Genomic DNA, 19,380 nt, shown 5'->3' with positions numbered 1-19,380 from the left:
GAAGATTGAGTGGCAGATAGCGTGGTGTGCCAACTGGCAGGCTGCTTCCAGAACCAACTTGGCGTCACTGGGGCAATTCTGCAGACATTGACTGAACACCTTCTGGGTAGCAGGCACTAAGATATGGCTCTCCTTTTGAGGACCTCGTGGTCAGGGGAGTGGGGTGTTTCCAGATAGATCAGTGATGCCACAATGTAATGGTGATGGGCAGCGTCCTAAAGGCTCACAAGAGAGGGATCTGTCAGGGAAGGCTTCAGAGCGGAGGCAACATTTAAACCAGGTAATGAAGACTCAGTAGGCATTTGCCAAGTCAAGAAGGAAAACTTGTACCAGAAGGCTATAGCTGGGCAGTTGGAAGGTTATATTGATTAAGGCTCTGGTGGCAAGGCAAAGAAGTCCAGTTGAACTAGCTGAAGAGAAGTGTTACTACAGAATTACAGCAGATAATATTACAGAAGAATAAGAGGAAAGACAGGCTGGGAACTCCATGAGGTCTGGAACCAGGATATTGTGAGCGGGTGTGAACTCACCATGTGGGCACAAGGACTCTGAACTGCCCAGCTCCCTGCACCTGCTCTCTGCATCATCTTTCCCACTCCCTTGTTCTGCTCACCCCTGCCCTTGGACTCCCATGCCTTTGCTTCATGGTGGCCCTGGTTTGCTTGGGTATCAACTTTAGGGGCAAATCTGTATGACCTCTCAGGGCAAGCACCCATCATCCTGTGGGTACACTTGACTCAAACTCTCAGTTCTCTCATTCCAAAGTCCCACTACAGGGAACCCCATTGCCTCAGATTTGGTCACTGATGTTTGATTGGAGGTTTGGTGCCTGGGAATCAGAGGGAGTAATGCAGGTGGTTAAGATACCTTTCCAGATGTGAGGGTGTGGACGGGGAGTGTGAGTGGCATGCTTACTGCGGTGAACCTATTCATGTGAACACTCTGGGAATACAGGGAATCTGCTATAAACATCCAGGAGGGACTATCAGCTCCTCCTCTGTACTCCCCATGGCTCACAGTGCAAACCTTTATCTTACCACCCAAAATATGATTAAATTTTATCTTCATGTGGATCTCTCCTTCACCAGAACTTAGATTCTAAAATAAAGGTACAATTTGAACCCTATTGATCATTGTAATTCTAGAAAATAGCATTGCATCACTTGGAAGTCTGAATAAACTTTGTACTGATTGTTGTATCTGACATTAACCTTCTTTTCCTTGTTTTCTTTTTTAAAAATTTTAAAATCTATTGATTTATTTATTCATGAGACACACACACACACACACACAGAGAGAGAGAGAGAGAGAGAGAGAGGCAGAGACACAGGCAGAGGGAGAAGCAGTCTCCACACAGGGAGTCCGATGTGGGACTTGATCCCGGGACTCCAGGACCACGCCCTGGGCCGAAGGCAGGCACCAAAACGCTGAGCCACCCAGGGATCCCCCCTTGTTTTCCATCCATTACCATTTCTGCTACCTGCAGCTGGTGGGATGCTGGGCTTTTTTTTTTTTTTTTAAGATTTTATTTAGTTATTGGAGAGAGGTAGGAGAGGGCATGAGTAGAGGGCAGGGCAGTGAGAGAGAGAATCTAAAGCAGACACCCCGCCAAGTGCAGAGCCTCACATGGGGCTTGATCTCACAACCCTGAGATCACAACCTGAGCCGAAATCAAGGGTTGGATGCTCAACCGACTGAGCCACCAAGGTGCCCCTCTGAATGCTGTTTCAGTTGACAACTGAGAATAGAGATTCCAATGAACTATGGCAAATGTCAGAACTGGGCCCTAGTTGTTTCCAAAGCACAATGTATGCAGTGAGCACTAAGTCATGACGATTATGGGATGGTGAATTGGATATATTCACCCAAAGTCCTTTTGCAGGCAAGACTGAGGAGCTACTCACAGCAGACCTCATCTTATGGAAGGCCAGGTGGACAGACATATGCTGCCTCAGTGTCACAGGGACAAATAGTATCTGACTGTACCTGACCCAAGCTGTGTGGACTTCTGTCTGAAGAGCAGTGAAGGAAAGCTGGAAGGGGAAAAAAAAACTACTCTGATTCCCTGAAAGCTCTATAAGACCAAGGCAACACCAACTTGACACCTATGGACAAAGCATAACATGGGAGAGAGGAGGTCTTTTCCCCGGGCACAGCATGGCTTTGAGATATTGAGAGCTACAGTGTCAGTCATGGCAATGCAGGTGTCTGGCAGCAGCTCAGTGGCACCAGTCAGTGTGACAATGCCCCCATAGAGGTGGCAGCAGTGCCCAGGATTGGCAGCAGTGCCTGCTGGATAGAAAGGCATCCAGAAGGCAGACACTGGCCTGAGAGTCCAGCAGGAAATTGTTCACACCAGACTGGTCTGTTAGTGTGTGTCCAGGATTCACTCAACTACCTGCCAGTATGCATGGAACACCACCATAAAGTGACTTTCCTTATACTCCCAGGCCGTTTGATTTAGGGAAACTCATGTAAATCGAGGCACCTCGTTCCTTCTTGACTGCAGCCCGATGTCTAGGGGACTTCTCATTCCAAGGAAGGCCCAGCATGAATTAGGACCCTCTTAGAGGAATATGCAGGAGTGCCAGAGGGAGCGAAAGTTGTCAGCGCCTACCAAGGAAATCTAAGGATACTAAGAACAGCTGCCAGTGGAAGAGGAGTGTCATCAGAGAGAAATGAATAGAAACTGTCCAAAGAAAAGACATGCTTCCTAGCAACATGAAGTGTAAAAAAGAGGCCAAACAAATAGCTCTAAAAAGGATGTAGTGGTGGTAGGGGAAGTAATCAAAACTAGGAAAACGAGAAAGTCTGAAAAAAAATCAGGGAGAGAAATTATAGCACAAAGTTAAGAAAGTGCAAAAACATGATAAGGAAAGCAAAGGTGAGGAATGAAAAGAAGATTGCAAGAGAGGCTAAGATAAATAATAAGGCATTTTTCAAGTACAGAAGGAACGAGAGGTCAGTACAAGAGCCAATAGGGCTTCTAAAAGCTGGCAGAGGTAATTTATTGACAGAACATGAAGACATTGCAGAAAAAATATTAAAAGGCATTTTTCTTTCTCCTCTTTGCCTCTCTTTTCACAAAGGAAGATGGGGACATATGCCAGAACAGACATAAATTTCCCAGGAGTGGAAAAAAGACATATTGAAGGAAATCAGGATCGTGTCAGCACAGGTGATCAAGAAATTAGGATGTCAGAAAAATTGCAGAAAGTCTAGAGCCAGGCCAGAGTCTCCCGGAATGAGGGACACAGAGGCCAGTGAGGTCCAAGGCCAGCGAAGGGAGGGATGGGAGAGGCTCTGCGGTGTGCAAGGACGGAGGGGCAGCAACCCACCCTCGAGCTGCCGTTGGAAGCAGTCTCTCGCTGTGCCGCTAAGCTCATCTTGCAGGTACTTTCTCATCTCTGATGTGAGGAAGAGACACAGGATTTTGTCAGGTCTTTTATACTCTAAATTATGGATCTTTAATGACCCCTGATGGGGAACTTGCTTTTAAGAGCACCCAGCATGACCCAATTTTAGGTAAAAATTCACTTCCCTTCCCATCGGAAGATTCCAGACAAGAGGAGAAGACCTCGGTTCAAGTTATGATTCTGCCACAGGCGGGTCATGTGGCTCCAGACTGATGTCTTAATCTCACAGAGATGTGGGTCTCTCATCTTTAAAATGAAGATAACTACTTTCAGGACCACAATGCTCAAGAGAAGTTGTTCACTCATCCATCAATACAAGGAAAAATCCTGAGTGTTTCTAATGTGCCAAGCACTGTTTTTGGCCCTCGGGAGGCAAGAGTAATAAAGCAAATCCCTGTCCTTGTGGGGCTGACATTCTAGTGTGGAAAGAGGTATCCAGCAAGGAAAACAAAAAGACAAGGTTATCTCAGAGAGCGTTGAGGGCTTTGGGAAAAATGCACAGCTATATAAAAGATCTGCTCATAGGGGTAGTCAAGGAAGATGACATTGAGTTGAGCTCTGAATGAAGAGAAGGAAGATCTGGATAGAACATTCCAGAAGGAAGACAAAAAGCCTTGGCCCCAAAGTTCATGTATTAAAGCATTGCATAAACTGCACAGAATTGTCAAAATGCTGGCTGTGAGTGTTATTATTATCAGAGCTCTGCCCAAGGCTGAGAATTTGATTTCTTTTCCTTTGACTCCTCAATCTGAGTAGAGTTAAAGAATCATGAAATCAAGACAAGCCTCGTGACAAAGAAATGCAAAACATGCAACATTTGTGGAAATATAAAATGGATTCCAAGAGGAGCAGGAAGGGCAAGTTCTTATATCTGGATTCTGAGGCTGTGGTCATTGCCTCGAAGTCCCAAGTAAAGAATCGGCTTCAGAAGTGTTGCTTACCTTGGGCTGCCCAGGTTTCGTCTAGCAGATGGGGGAAAAATGAAGGCATGTGGATTTGCTTCCCTGTTCAAAAGCATTGGCCCTCTTTGAAATTTATTCCATTTCATTCCCAAACTACAATAATTGTGATTGGGTCATGCAGCAATTAAAGAGAAAAGCTTAATTTTTGTGCTTTCAAAGATAGTGTTTTCATTTTCATAAGATAAGTCAAGCTCTTGGTCTGGAAAACCAGGTGAATACTGACAGAGGAAAATAAGTAGAACAAGAAACTTCTAATACTTCAGCTTCACACAATAGTCCAACGAGAGAGAAGTCCCATTTTATTTTCCAAGTGCTTAGAGAGAATCTGCTAGTTTCAGGGCTTCACCAAAGTAAATAATTCCTGGTCCTTGTTTCCCACAACGTCTCTACTTTTGAATACATTTCAAAATATGGTACCGGCTGGATCAGAAGAAAAGCCTTTCTGATGATTTGCACCAAGAAATAAAGCAGAAGCAATCAGACTTTGTTTAGGAATAGGGGATGTTCCCAGATGAACATTTTTCCCAACAAATGAAACCAGACAGCAGTACGGATGTTCAGGTGGAGCACTGTGTGGCCAGAAGTGGGACATGGCCTGCAAGAGGGCCTGCCCTGAGAGCCTTGCCCATCTTCACACACATCCTGTGATTTCAGGTAAGATATTTAGCTTCTCAGTCTCCTCTTCTGTAGAATAGGGTGAACAAGACCTCATGGAGCCATGGTAAGAATATGTAGGCTTCAAGTTTGGCTATTGGCAGGCACTCCACAGTGGCTTCTTTCCCCTTTTAATTGGAGAAATTGGAAAAAAAAAAAAAGGCAGTTAGATGATTAAACATTTAGTTTGCTTGTATTCTCCTCTTTTAAGAAGGGGGTAATACCAGCTTGACATTTTGGAATTGGTACCTTCGATCTGTCTCAGGCCTCCCTCCTAGGTGAGCACAGCTCTTATTTCATAGCATAATCCTCTGACTTCTCAGGTCCCATGGGCTTGAGGCAGAGCAGTCACAGGAAGATCTCAAGGACAGAACAGATACTGCCCCTGCTTGTACTGAAGGAAATACCCCCTTCTACGTCCCTCCAGACTCTGGTCTGGAGTTTGTAAGCTTCTAAGTTTGGCTATGACAATGTTCATGGAGTGTCTGCTGGGTGTCACCAAGGACACAGTGGTGAAACCCAGAGAGAATTGAGTAGCTGAGTCACCTGGTCACACAGATGCGTGTTTGTGATCCCTTGACTGCAACACCTTGCAACTGTGGCAAGTATTAAGAAGAGGTACAGTGGTGCTGCAGGAACCTGAAATAGAGAATCTGAAATTGGTTGGAGTTACCTTGAGAAAGTGATGCTCGGGCTGAATTGAAGGCCTGGACAGAGTGGCCAAGGTGCAGAGGGGAAGGCCAAGGTGCAGTCTGGGTGGAAGAAACAGAAGAGGCAAATGCCCCACACTGGAGTGAAAAGAGGGGCAAGCTTGTATCACGAAGGGCCTGGTGGCCATGGTGAGGTGTTTTGTGCTTAGCAGCACAGAGGTCTATGGAAGAGTTTCATGTAGGGAAGTCCTGTGATTCAATGAGTGTTTTGGAACAATCCCTGAAGTTGGAAACTGGAAGGAAAGTATGTTAAGTCTATCAGAGGGAATTGCAGGTATCTGGAAAAGAGTCGATGGTGGCCTGGACAGGGTGATAGTAGAAGTTGATGGGGGGGAGTTTTGTAGACTTTAGGTACATTCGTAAGGAAATAAAATCAATAGGAGCTTGAAGATGGCCTGTATGGCAGGGGTGGGTGGGGTGGGCAGAGCAAGAGGTAGGTTCAGAGGGAAGGACAGTTCTAGGGAGAGTCCTAGGATTCTACATTGTGAAGTGGTTGGGAGGGTGAAAGGGGTGAGATTCATTGAGTTGGGGAACACTGAAAGGCATCCAGGCTCGAGGACATGGGAAGACCATGAGATCTGGTTTGAGTATGTTGTTGACCTTGGGATGCCATTAAGACACTCAAGAGGAGTTAAGGAGATACTTAGATTTGTGGGTCTGGAGTTGAGTGAAGTCTGGCTGGAGATATATTACTGGAGGAGGTCCCTAGAAACAGACAGTGAGATGAGAGGTGGTGTGCAAGTTACTTGGTAAGTGCTCCTCAGGAATCTGCAAAGGGAAGGAGGGGGCAAGATACAAGCAGGGAAGGAGCAGCTGAGCAACAGTGTGATCTAGGGCCACACACTGCAGAGGACAGGATCAGCCTGACATCCAAGGGGAGCTCTGCGACAGTAAGTTATACCTCAACCCACAGAGAAAGAGCCTCACTGGTTGGGGGGGTACCCAAACCTCAGCTCTTTCCCCCTTTGACCTACAGGCAAAGCAGCTCTCATAGCCTGAGCGCTGCTCACTGAAGAACTGCAGGTGCACAGAGAGATAATACACATGAGCACAGGAAGCCTAAAATGGTACCCACGGCCCACTGAGCATAGTGCTGACATCATCAATGCTGGGGTGGATTAGCTTCCCTATGGGGGGGTGGGGGATGAAAGCAGAAGGTGGTCACAGCTCCTGTGCTTTGGAACTCTGACATTATTGACTCCTTAGAAGAGAAGCTTATGAATCCAGGAAGGATTATTGTTTCACAGTACCCTGCAAAGGAAGGAGCCAGTACAAGTACTATCCTCCCCACTTTAAAAATGAGAAAATCAAGGATTGGGAAGTTTTAAGTACCACCAATCAGGTTCATAGGAGAGTTAGGACTTGAACACGGGTCTCCAGACCCGAAGCTTAGGGTTCTTTCTTTTTTCTTTTTTTTAAAGATTTTATTTACTTATTTGAGAGAGAGTGGACAAGAGGGAGAGCATGAGGAGGGGGTGGGGATGGAGAGAAGCAGGGAGCCTGATGCATGGCTCAATCCCAAGACTCTATCCTAGGACTCTGGAACCATGACCTGAGCCAAAGGCAAATGCTTAACCGACTGAGTCACCCAGGTGCTCCACCTAATGGTCTTTCAAATGCATCAAGAGAAGTAAGGGCCCCAGGAGTTGAGGGAGCTGGTCTTTTTTTGAAGGTGTTTATAGAAGGTGCCCATGTTCACAGTTGAGCACATGCCTTTTTGGACTCAAAACCAGGGAGGTGAGAAGAGGAAGAGAAGCTACTTTTTCAGCAAAACTAAGAATCTCGTGTTTGGGGGATTATGTCTTCAGAGGCCCTAGGATTATGATTTTGCATGTGTGGTGGAGGGCTTTGAACACTCAGCCCAAGATCATGACTTTGAACAGCTAGCAGCCTGCTGGTGGTGGTGGTCGGCCAGTGGGGGGTGGTTGGGTTGTCTGGAGCCACCTCCATCCCCACCCCCACCCCAGGAGGGACAAGGTGGGTGTGAGGAGGAGGTAGTGGGGAAGTGTTAGCTGCCCGAGCACAGACCCAGCTGTGCTCAGTGTACCAAGGCCCTGACTTTATTTTCCGACCCTAGGGAGGCTCCTGTTGACTTTGTCCATTAAGCAGACTTGCCGGATGTCTGCTGACCCCAGGTTCTTTCTCCCATGAGGAAGCCCCACCGCCTCAGAGATCAGCGGGGGTGCACCAGTTCCCAGGGCTTCTCTCATCCGGAGGGAGGGCGTCTGGGGTGGAGTGGGCTCCGGGCTGGGACCCAGGGCCGTGCCTGCAGGACACAGAGCATGACCCTCTGTTTGCCGAAGTCTCTGGCATGAGGAGCAGTGAGGAAAATTGGAAGTAGTAACCTGCCCCCTGAATTGCCTGGGATTAATTAGGACACTGATAATACACAGTGTGTGCCTAGGATGAAAATGAGTTATAGTCTCCTTCTGAATGTAGCTGGAAGGATGATTAGTTTATACAAAGCAAGGCCACTTCTCCATTAGCAGGAGGTCTTTAGATGTCCTCACAGGGCGACTTAAGGGAGTGGCCTATGGGTGTATTTGCACGGGATTCCCACTCATTTACTGGCAGCGAGAGCCAGCAAATCAAAGCTGTTTTGCCCGGTTTGGTTAATAAAATGCAAAGATGGAGCATGATGCTCCTGTTTATGCTTTTCCTGGAGGAAAATATTTTCCATAGTGCTGGACCCTAACATTAAAAGTAAAAAGGGGGTGGGGAAGGAGAAACCTAAAACCGATATAAATTAGAAGCAAACTAGTGTTCATTTCCTGTGGAGGAATTTTATATTTTTTAATGGAGTTACTGTGGCTTTTTATTTCAGTATAAGGTGAAGAGTCAAAGCATGAGGATTTAAGGCTTCCAAGTGTGTGTTGTTATATGAACAGACCCTTAAATTTGCCAGCACGCCCCAGGCACTGCTCCTGCATAACTAATGTCTCCCTGCCAGGGCCAGGGCTGAGGGCCCTTTGACTCCCCTGGAAGTTATGCAGGGATAAGGGGAGTGTCAGGAATGCAGGATTAGGCCTCATAATTGAGGCTGTCATTAGCTGAAGAGGCAGGCGGGTTTGTGAGCCTTTCCAAGTTTGCATTTATTATGGCATGAAGATATGGCTCCTTCGGTATAAAGGGGGGGGGGATTTCTGCAAGTCGGCAATATTTTCTTCTCTCTCTCTCTCTCTCTCTGTCTGTCTTTTTTTTTTTTTTTTTTAAGTTGGCTGGTTCTGTAACATTCATTATGCTCTTCTTAATAGATCCCAGAAATGCTGAAATAGTCCTTTAGAGGAAGCATTCACTTGAAACAACAAAAGATTAGAGAAACCTTAAAAATGTTGGATTTTCTTTACCTTTTGAGGAAGGCCAGCTGGAACCTTCCTAAGTGACTCCTATTCAATGTGCAGCCACAACCAGTACTGATGGTAAAGATAAACTATTATTTTTGTAAATCATATGTGGATACAGCGATGCCACTTAATCAGATTCTCCTTAGCGAGCAGTGGGAATGGAGGCTATGGCCAAGATCCTGCTCCGGCACAAACAGGCCAGGGATTAAGATTCAGAAGGGAAAAATTGGCCTGCGGTCACTCTTGCACATACACACAAGTGACATTCTAGGAACATCCTTTTTTAAAATTATTATTTTTTTTTTTTACTGTAGTAAAATATAGGTAACATAAAATGTATCGTTTTAATCATTTTTAAGCGCACAATTCAGTGACATTCAGTACATTCACACTGTTGTGCACCATCACCACTGTCCACCTCCTGAACTTTTTTCCATCTTCTCCACCTGAAATTCCGGACTTACTAAACAGTAACTCCCCTCTTCCACCTCACCCAGGCCCTGGTAACCACCATTCTATTTTGTCTGCATGAATTTGACTGTTCCAGGTACCTCACAGAAATGGATCCACACAGTTTCGATCCTTTTGCTCCTGGCTTATTCCACTTAGCCTAATGTCTTCACGGCCCGTCCAGGTTATAGCTTGTATCAGAATGCCATTTCTTCTTGAGGCCGAATAATATTCCACTGTATGTATAAACATTTTGTTTATCTGGTCATTCATGGATACACATTTGGCTTGCCTCTACTTTTAGGCTATAATGCCGCTATGAACATGGGTTTACAAATATCTCTTTGAGACCCTAATTTCTATTTTGGGGGGTGCATATCCTGAAGTGTCATTTTTGGGTCATATGGCAATTCTATTTCTAATTTTTGGAGGAACTGATAGATCATTTTTGGATCCTATGGCAATTCTATTTCTAATTTTTGGAGGAACTGCCATGTGCTTTCAATAGTCACTTCTATTTTACATTCCCACCAACTGGGTACAAGGGTTGCAATTTCTCTACATCCTCACCAATGTGTGATTTTTCTCTTGTTGCTGTTGTTTTTAATAGTAGCTATCCTAACGGGTGTAAGGTGATGCTTTACTATGGTTTGACTTGCTTTTCCCTAATGATTAGGGAGGTTGAGCATCTTTTCCTGTGCTCGTGGACAAATATCTGTTGGGGTTCTTTCTTCCAGTTATTTGGGGATTTATACCAAAAAGTGAAAAATGCTACACTCAGACATTGAAGCAGGCCCCGTGGGGATTTGCTGGACGACACTGTGTCCTCTGGGCCATTTGCATTCCAGATCAAGTGGATTACTACAGATCCTCAAGAGTACAATAAAACTGCAATTAACCAAAATTCCTAGAGGTAGAGGATATTCTGATTAATGGAGGGTGGTTAGACTTCTCCATTTTGGTTCCGGTCACTGTTGCTGAAACTCTTCCCAAAATATTTTAGTCTTTTTTCAGATGAGTTACACGGCCTCTCCTAGAGGTTTTTTCTTTATTTTGGAGGAATACTACTAGATGACCACCTGGGAACTGGGTTCTTAGAGCAGTATCCTGGAGATTTACATTAGAAGGTATCAAATACGTCCGGCTATGTTATAAACCCAACTGTAACTGCTGCATAGGATAGTGAACTCTGGGTGAGTTAAGTGTTCAGAGACATGGTTTTGGAAAAGATGTTCTGTAGTTCTTTTTGGCAGTCACTGGAGAGCAGGGCCTGTTGTCTATTAAAGCCACTCCTAGTTCATGAAAATAAAACCATGTCAACTGCAAATAAAAGAATGTTTATCTTTCTATTCCCTATGGAGGGAGTTGGAGGGTCCAGGCTGGGAATGTGTCTTATCCAAATGTGATAGCATATCATAGATGTTTCAATGGAAAAGAGAAAAAAAATGTGTTTGAATTCATCTGTGTTTCACTTCATTGGAAATTGTGAGTTAGGCTAAATGCTGTGTTTATTCATTACAGTACCCCTGGCACTGGCCTGATGCCAGGCACCCAGTAAGTGATCAATAGCTATGTATTGAAGGGATCAGTGTGACCTAATCCTTTAAAGGCCTGACCGACTACATCTCTCTGTCATGGAGTGTTAAGGTGACAGTTCTCTGACAGCACAGGGATAGAGCGTTTTGCTGGCCAAACTGGGTCCCAGCTGCTGCTGGTGCAGACAGGCCCACTCTTCACCCCCTACTCATGACCATTCCTCTAATTACATGGGGGAACTCTCTCTCTCTCTCTCTCTCTCTCTCTCTCTTTATTTCCTTTTTTTAGTAACAAATAGAGAAAGCAGACAGGAGGAAAGGGAACAGTTGGCTAGAATGGCAGGAACAACTATTTTTGAGTCTGGTCTGGTGGACAGGGTTTGAACCCATGACTAGAGGAATGAGAGCCAGAGCATGAGAGAATTGTTCTGCTGGGAAGGTCTGTGAGTCTCTGGGCACAGACCCACTGCTTGGAGCCTGGGTGGTGTTGTGGCTGGCGAGGTCTCTGTACCCCTGTTTTCTGGGTGGGTCTGCTATGCTGCATTAGAGCCAGCAGCTGGGTGGGAGGTGAGACCCTTGGAGATGCTCCTGGTCCCAGGAGTAGCAGGGCCCTTTGAGGCAGCCCTAGGGGAGCCAGGGCAGGAGAGGAGGGGAGTGTGGGCCCCTGGTGCCCATGGAAGTCAATTGACAGATTATAGGTTTAGGCAAATTTCTTGGACTCCCCGAAGAAAAAGGAGGTTTCTTAAAAAGTTTCTTACCTGAATTTATGTGGGATTCACAATCAGAGCTCTGTGTGTGTGTGTGTGTGTGTGTGTGTGTGTGTGTGTGTAATCACCAGCTGGTGAGACATGGGCGATATTTATTTGTGCTCCAAATTTCTACTTTTGTATTTACAAGCCACTAAGCCTACAACAGATACCCATCTAGGTAGTATATGAATGAAGAAAGTCCAACAAAATCCATATGCAAAAACCATCTATTATTCAAACAGATTTACCACCTGATATACATAATGGTCTTTGGGTCAAAGAAGAAACTCAGGTTTGAATAATAATAATAATAATAATAATAATAATAATAATGAAAAAGAATAGCTATACCCCTCCAGAGTATTCCCTATGTATAAGGAATCATGCTGTATTTCAATTAATTTAGTCCTTCAAACAGTCCTAGGAGACAGGAGTCTTATTCTGTCCTTTACAGATGAGGAAACTGAGGCACAGGGAAGTTACCTAATTTGGCCAAAACCACACAAGCAGCCTGTGGCAGAGTTGGGATTCAAACCTAAGAAGTTGGGCATTGGAGTTTGACATTTCATTGATCATCCTTCACGTAAAAGAAGAAGAAAAAGTGTAATCTTGAAACAAGTTTGGAATACATTTAGCTGCAAGTAACAGAACAATCTCACAGTGGCTTCAACGAAACAGGATTTAACAAGAAGTCTGCAATTTGCTTTGGTGGCCCAGTGATGTCAGGACTGATGTGTCTGTTTTTGTCTTGACCTTTTCTCTCGTGTTCCCAAGAAGATTGCCCAACCTGGGATATCACGTCTGTATTCAAAACAGAAATGGCAGTTTGGGTGGGGGCCGTGGCAGGAAAGCAGAAGCATTTCCAGAAACCCTTAAAGGACTTCATGCTTCTACCTCATCATCCAGAGGAACCAAATGACCACCCTTCCTCACAAGGCAGCTGGGAAAACTCAGAGTCAGCCTTTCCAGCTGCTACAGTGGAGCGATGTGAAAGAAAAAGAGTTGGAAATAGATGTTGAGTTATAAAAAAAAAAAAAAATTAGCCACACTCCTTGATGAGAGGAGGTGAGGAAATCTGGACAGACAGAAGGAAGAGGCAACAGCTCTGATAGCACGTCAGAGGCTGGCACGTCCCCAACCCTTCTCTAGTTGGCGTGTCCACTAGAGTTCTTCATTTGCCTTTTCTACACTCTGACTTGTGATTGTACTGGAACCACTCATCTCCCCACAGACACTGGTTTGGCTGCACAATGGTTGAACACATGTCGGGATGTTTTAGTGATGTGACCATAGTGCATTGTGACATGACGTGGTCTTGAGATGCTGTGACCAGAACCAGTCTGGCTGGCTGAGCTGTGTTGCAACCCCACAGAATTTGCCTGGGGTTCTGGCGCCAGCTTGGAGTGTCAGAAGGGTCCTGCAAAGAGCTTTCTGAATCTGTCCCTTTTCATCACAATTAAGATACTCAAGGACAGGGCATGGGTCTCACTCTTCTATTTGGTCTTCCTTTTTCTGCTCTTTTACCCTAGGTACTGGAACAGTCCTGAGCTTGTCGATGTGTCTCAGTAAATACTTGATGGGTAAACTCACATTCCTGGTGACTGGTCAAAGATGTGTCACTTGTTATGAAGTGTGCCAAGAAAGTCACTTACTCATTTGTCCAGTAAGCACTTTGGTGATTTAATCTGTGAACCAATTACTTCAATACAGCTCCCAGAAATAGAGTTCTCCATCCTTTGAAGCGAGTTAATTGTCAACTGTTATTTTATCTGTGTTCATTCATCTGACAAACAATTAGTGAGGGCTTCCAAAGTGTCAGGCACGGTGCTAGGCACAGAAGGACACAGAGAAAGATATAATGCTGCCCCTCCCCCCCTTCTCCCAGACTCAGAGGGGAGTGGGCTAGACAGGCCTGTCAGCAACTTGACCAGGGCTCTGAGAAGGGCTGCATCAAAGCATTGCGGGTTTGCAGGGGGAGGGTGACTCACGATGCAGAGGGGTTGTGGGGTTGTGCAATTAGATTGGCTACTAGAGTCTCCCTCCTTAGACATTCCAAGCTGACTGCCAGCTTGATTCCACAAAGGGGGCTGGGGAGGGGGGCATGACCCTGTCTGGCTTCCTCCCTCATTGGGTTCACTAGTAAGCGCATGCTACTCCCTGGAGACCAGCTTCACACATGCTCTGCATTGGCTCTTTTAACAAACGGGACAAAGAAAAACATTAAGGAGAGTGAGGCTGAGGTCTGGGAAGCCAGAAGGCCAGGTGCCTTCTCTGAGTGAATGCTGTAGCTCAAACCTTTCTCATTCCTCAAAGACTAGAACATGCACTTTCTCGTTTTGGGGGGAGAAGACGAGATGAGGTATGGAGCATGTTTGGGAAGGGCTCTCTCTCTGTAAGATGGCTCACTGGATGAGGCAATCTGTGGGCAGGGCAAATGCTATACGATTTCCTTCACAAAAAGCTCAGTCGATGAACAAAACTACCAGTGTATTTTTAAAGGTCTCTTACTCCCCCTTTCAAAGGAGAAGAGCTGTATGGAATCTTCTGGGGAAACATGTGTATCCTTGCGACTTAGATGACCCACTTATTTGAATATTAGAATAGCAATGAAAAAAAGGCACTATTTTGTAGCCTCTAAAGGGTTGCTGTCGGGGTATATTTGAGACTTAGCAGCAAAAAGGCAGCTTTGTGATCTTTTATAATGAAATAGGATTAGAAGCCATAGCATGAACTGAGAGAGGAGGGGTGTGGTGTGGAAGTGGGTGACGCTAAGACTGCAGGCCCAGGGCATCTATCACACCCAGCAGTTCGTGCCAGAGTTCGAAAAGCAGGCTAGGGTGAAACCCAAAGCTCGGAGGGACTCTTCCAAACTGGCTATGTCTGAAGCACTCTTTGCAAAACAAAATTTGGATTTCTTGCTATCCTTCAATTTTTAGTGAACACTAACAGACCAGATCTGTTAAATCTGGAAGCGGGAAAGCAAGTATGTAATCCCTGGTAAATCTCTATCCAAGAATCTCACCGAATATTTCATATGCCACCTCATTAATGCCTGTTCCTGCCTATGAATCCCTGGCCATCCTAGATCCCAGTGACTCCTATTTAACAGATGCAGAAGTTGAGGGAGAGAAAACAAAGCGCCTTCATGGAGAATTAGTCATGCGACAGAACCAAGAGCTCCTAGTGTCCTGGCTTCCAGGTCTTGGCTGCAGCCAGCAGGACTGGGCTCTCTTTTCTTCTCGTGGGAATAATGGCTAACACTTGGGCTTTCCACTTTCACTTACAGGGCTGTTGAAAAAAATTACCATTTGCGGAGAAGGCAGCGAAATGCCGACTTCTCACCCTTTGGTCAAGGCAACTTCCTTGAAAGTGCTTTAAAGTAGATTGATGGAATCCAGATCCCCAGCCATTTTGTCTCCATTGCAATACTGGCTCATCCACAAATAACTCCTCATCCCAACCCCCCATAAGCAAAACCAATGGCTATACTGAATTCCCTGTTTCTTTGATTGAACTGATCCTTCTCTAAAAGGCTTATTGAATTTGTTGGCCAATTTCATTAAAAGAGTTAAAAGAGTTAAAAGAGTAAACTTCTCTGGTAGAAGAACTGTGCCCATGCCTTTCTTGTGATTGCTCTTAAGTGACATAAAAATGCATAGAGTTGGCTTGGGGGCCAGGGGAGTCCAAAAGAATTCTTTCCTGAAGCATGCATTTGTCCCCTAAGGCGACCCCTTAGGTACCTCAAAGTTCTCAGACAGTGGCTGCCAATAGAGAGTGAAGAGGTGAATTTGGAGACCTTTAGATGAAGCTGGGACACTGCCTGATTGATTTTAAACTATTCAGACCCAAAATGGGCATCATAAGCAACAACTAGAAATTGGCCTGGGAAACAAAGGGAATCAATTTGGGTCAATTAAATCTAGAAATAAGCAGAGATTAAAAAAAAAAAAAAAGGTCACAGAGTAAACTGTAAGAAGCTACCATCTTATTCCACGGAGTTTTTCCTTGTCTATCAAATACCACTTCATAATAGCTAATGTTGGGGCACGTGGGTAGCTCAGTGGTTGAGCGTCTGCCTTAGGCTCAGGTTGTGATCCTGGAAGGATCACAATCTTCCCCAGAAGATTCCATACAGCTCCTTCTCCTGGGATCAAGTCCCGCATCAGGCTCCTCAAAGGGAGCCTGTTTCTCCCTCTGCCTATGTCTCTGCCTCTCTCTCTGTGCCTCTCATGAATAAATAAATAAAATCTTAAAAAAAATAACAGCTAATGTTTTTGAACAGTATTTTATACCAGACTTGTGTCTTAACTTTCATACACATTATTCCCCTTGATCCTTACAACAAACACATGAGATAGGTGCTTTTGTTATACATTATCTTTTACAGAAGAAGAAATGAGGAGATTGTATGGAATCTAGGAAGGACTTGAACCCTCAACTGCTCAATTCCAGAAACCACACTCTGAACTGTATCTGCACTTCACCAATAGTTATTAAACACTTGCAATGACAAGGCATTTCTTGTGCGATTACTACAAGCCCTCGAAGACTGCTTCAAAGGGGACAGTCTTGGTTTTTGTCATGGGATGACGTCACAAAAAGGCAAGAATTTCATTAGCCAAAGTGTAAGAGACACAGATCCCGAATTACGACATTTCTGCTGAGGATGGAGGGGAAGAAGGAGTTTTTCGGGATCCTTTGGAAAAAAAGAAAAGAGAGTCTCCTTCAGAGAAACCATTAGAGTGCTAGGGGCTGGGAGAGTAGGAGTTGGGAATGAGAAAGGAAACACCCTTGGGCAAAGACAATGAAACTTGATTTTTAGTTCCAGGCGAGGTGGCAACTTGCCTTAAAAGAGAAAGGAGGGGCTGGGAGAGAGATGGTAGTGAATAGTTAGAGGGAAGAGAGGGAAGAGAGTGTGTTCAGGTGTTCTTTTTTTTTTTTTTTTTTTTTTATGACATTCCCTGGAGTCTGCTACAGTTAAAAGTGAAGGAATAGAGGAGGTCAGATAGAAACAAAGTGCAAAGGGAGAATTGAAGGGAGCTCAGAGAACAGAAGGTAAAAGATCACAGGAGAGGTAAGAAGAAAGCCAGAGGTAACACAAAGCCCCAGGGATGCAGCGTGGCAGTGGAGGAGGCGAGTTTAATCAGCTTCGCCTAAGGCAGCCACGGCTAAATAAAGAATGCCAGACGGGACACGGGAGACTGGCCATTCTGGAAAGGCAAGGGTCAACGGTGGTTTCAGTGACAGCTCCATGGCAGCACAGGGACAAAGCCCACAGGAGCCTGGCTTCTAAGAGGGAAGAAACCGAGACCCACCAGGAAAATGATGAGGGGACCGGGTGAGAGAAGTGCTGTGTCGCTAAGGGGTGCTCCTGGGCCAGAAGTAGCTGGCAGGAGGGGATGGTTAAGGCATAAATGACCATGAGCGGCAGAGGAAATCTGGGGGCAATCAAAAAGTGGATATTTAGATGCTTCTCTGAAAGCTTAAGTTCAACTGTGGCTATAAGTTGTGAACAGATCTGCCCCAGGCATGCACAGCTTTGCTCGGTCTGGGCCAGCTTAGTGCTGACCACAAAGAGATCCGGTTTGCTCTTTAAAGTGACTGCCACACCAGCCCAAATCTGCCACAAACTGTTTGTGAGTTGGCCCTCTGATGGAGGAGGCAGGGGCCTGGGAGGACATGTGTGGGTGAAAGAAAAAAATAAATACTGTAAGAGGTGGCCATCTTCAAAAAAAAGAAGAGTCCATTTTTCAAAGGTGGGAGCCCAGTGAACTTCACTTTGCAGCAGAGTGAAATCAGGTGGAGTGTGTGGGTTCTTGGTCAGGAGGGCCTGGGGCTGAAGCCTGGTCCTACCAGTTTGGAATTGAATGTGGGCACATTGTGCCCTTTCCTGGGCCTCATCTGCAGAAAGGCTACCCCTCCCAGGTTATTATGGATGGACACTGTGCAGAGAGAGTAAGCACCCAGAGACGGTCTGGCAAGTTGCTGGGGTCTTAGCTGCCGGAGTGATAGGGAGAAACGAGGGCAGAGCGTACAGTAGGACCCAGAGAGCGAGCTTCCTGGGGACAGAATTTATTATGTTGTTGAGTCATGAAAATTCTAATTCCAGAGCCTCCCTTCTTTGGATACAACCATGTCATGTTTCAAAATAACACATGCCAAATTTTAGGAAATCTGAGGGTAGGGGATTATGTGATAATAACATGTGGTCGACCTTAGAAAAAATAAGCTTATCATGGTATATTTATTAAATATTGCAATTATTCCTACCCACCCACCAACCTCCCTATCGATCTACCTACCTACCTGGTCATGCCTGGAGACACTCAGCAAACTGAGAAATCCCTATCGCTGCCTTTTAAATATGCAAGTTTGAGCTTATGCAGTGAGGAAAGTCAATTTTAGATCTGCCTTTAGTGCCACATTCAGACTGTGAAAGCGGCCGTTTAAAAAACCGTTAGGTAAATATTTGAAATATTCTAAAACTGACATTCTGAATGATATTCTGATGCCACTTCAATAATGTTTTATAAAATTCAGAGGAAAAATAGAATTAAGTAAATTTGAACTTTCCCTTTTCCGAGGCACTTAAAGGCCGTACTATTTGCATATTCTAATGAGGGATCACTGTAGCTCAAGGTACAAAGCTTCTAAAGAAACTGTCCCTAGCAGGCCAACGGTGCAGGAGCCATTAACCTTCGGCCTTCTATCTGCATAAGACAAAAATCAAAGTCTCTGCTTTTCAAAGTGGCTGCTGTGCAACCACTCCGCACAGCCCATGCTTTCCAGAACTGTCTTTGGAAGCACAATTAGAAGGTTTAAAAAGCAGAAACAAAAGCTCCATCCTATTTACACATTTAAAGTAAAGGTCATTCTCAGAAACTGGGCTTCCCAGATTTCTCCCCTTGAAATCCCTTAAGATATGTAATACCAACATAAAGGGAATCGCAAATCCAGTTTTCAGAAAATGGCATTAAATATAGATTTAAACTTTGACCTTTAGTCCCAAGTGAGAGGACAAAGAATTCTCTTTACAGTGAAGGGCATGTTGCTACTAAGCTTCAATGAGTAGGAGAGAACCTGCCTGGTAGTAGCCAGGATTAAGAAGCACCAATCGATTTACCTCCAATGCAGGTGTGCTGCAAATCCGCTGGGTCCCGATGTAGCGCGTGATTGGGCCAGGCTCATCTATATTCTAGAGTTTGTAGAAGTAGCTTCTGGGAAACGGGGGTCTTCTCGGCTTGGGGAATTGACGTTTCCACGGCAATATTTGAAATGCATTCAGAGTGAGCAGGAATAAGAGATGGAATACACAGGGTCTCCCACTCCACATTAGGGTCATGAGCAATAGTGGGAAATCCATGGGTAGCAGAGTGACGGATTGGGCAAACAGGGAAATCATGGAGACCCAGAGCATTCATATTTTTACATCCCTTATTACCCTGATTGCTCTGCAGGTGCTGACCAGGGCCCCAGGCTGATGACCTGCTCTGTAGCTCATCTCCCTGCTACATCATTGACAAGTTGATATTGGAGCCCAGGTGGGGGAGGGGGTAGATG

The 19,380-nt window shown here is 45.2% G+C and overlaps 1 long non-coding RNA gene across 1 annotated transcript; it reads right to left on the bottom strand.

Annotated features, from left to right (window-relative positions):
* Positions 1 to 4,660: 4,660 nt before the first annotated feature.
* LOC140640922 (uncharacterized) lies at positions 4,661 to 19,348 on the bottom strand. Its single transcript, XR_012037521.1, has 2 exons — positions 18,944 to 19,348; positions 4,661 to 5,160 (listed from the first exon to the last, which is right to left on the bottom strand). It is a non-coding gene; the product is annotated as an uncharacterized lncRNA (long non-coding RNA).
* Positions 19,349 to 19,380: the final 32 nt, after the last annotated feature.

Source organism: Canis lupus, chromosome 10, assembly GCF_048164855.1.
Source record: "Canis lupus baileyi chromosome 10, mCanLup2.hap1, whole genome shotgun sequence".
In the NCBI taxonomy this organism is placed as follows: domain Eukaryota; kingdom Metazoa; phylum Chordata; class Mammalia; order Carnivora; family Canidae; genus Canis; species Canis lupus.
Note: the sequence above shows the minus strand (reverse complement) of the source record. Positions and strands in the feature narration are given on the sequence as shown.